This window comes from Bison bison, unplaced genomic scaffold, assembly GCF_000754665.1.
Source record: "Bison bison bison isolate TAMUID 2011002044 unplaced genomic scaffold, Bison_UMD1.0 scf7180017864167, whole genome shotgun sequence".
Lineage (NCBI taxonomy): Eukaryota > Metazoa > Chordata > Mammalia > Artiodactyla > Bovidae > Bison > Bison bison.
This window is the reverse complement of record NW_011494739.1, coordinates 94,349-94,885: the sequence shown is the minus strand read 5'-3', so window position 1 is coordinate 94,885 and position 537 is coordinate 94,349. Positions and strand designations below refer to the sequence as shown.

Here is a 537-nt window from a genome sequence, read left to right as displayed (position 1 = left end):
CAAACGGGATCTATTTTTTCTTAGTTGCAGCATGCAAACTTTTAGTTGTGGTGTGTGGCATTCAGTTCCCTGATTAGGGATCGAACCCGGGCCCACTGCATTGGGAGCACGAAGTCCTAGCCACTAGATCATCGGGGAAGTCCCACCAGAGATAACTTCTATCTGAATGACCTAACTCTATGGCAGGGTATACATCTAACTAGCAAATATCTCCTCTCCTTATTGTCCTGCAAATTACTCTCCTCCACTTTGGGCCCCAGGCCAGTATCCAGTTCCTTAGTTCAGGATGGCACAGAGGTGTCAGCTGCTGTATTTGGCCTTGATTCTCATATTTTTGGGCTTCCTTGGTAGCTCAGCTGGTAAAGAATCTGCCTGCAATGCAGGAGACCCCGGTTCGATTCCTGGGTTGGGAAGATCCGCTGGCGAAGGGATAGATTACCCACTCCAGTATTGGACTTGCCTGGTGGTTCAGCTGGTCAAGAATCCACCTGTAATGAGGGAGACCTGGGTTGGGAAGATTCCCTGGAGAAGGGAACA

The 537-nt window shown here is 49.3% G+C and overlaps 1 protein-coding gene across 1 annotated transcript in view; it reads left to right on the top strand.

Annotated features, from left to right (window-relative positions):
* The window catches only part of BPIFB4 (BPI fold containing family B, member 4), a 29,662-nt gene that overhangs the window by 20,342 nt on the left and 8,783 nt on the right, over positions 1–537 (top strand). The gene's annotated exons all lie outside the window — the stretch shown is intronic.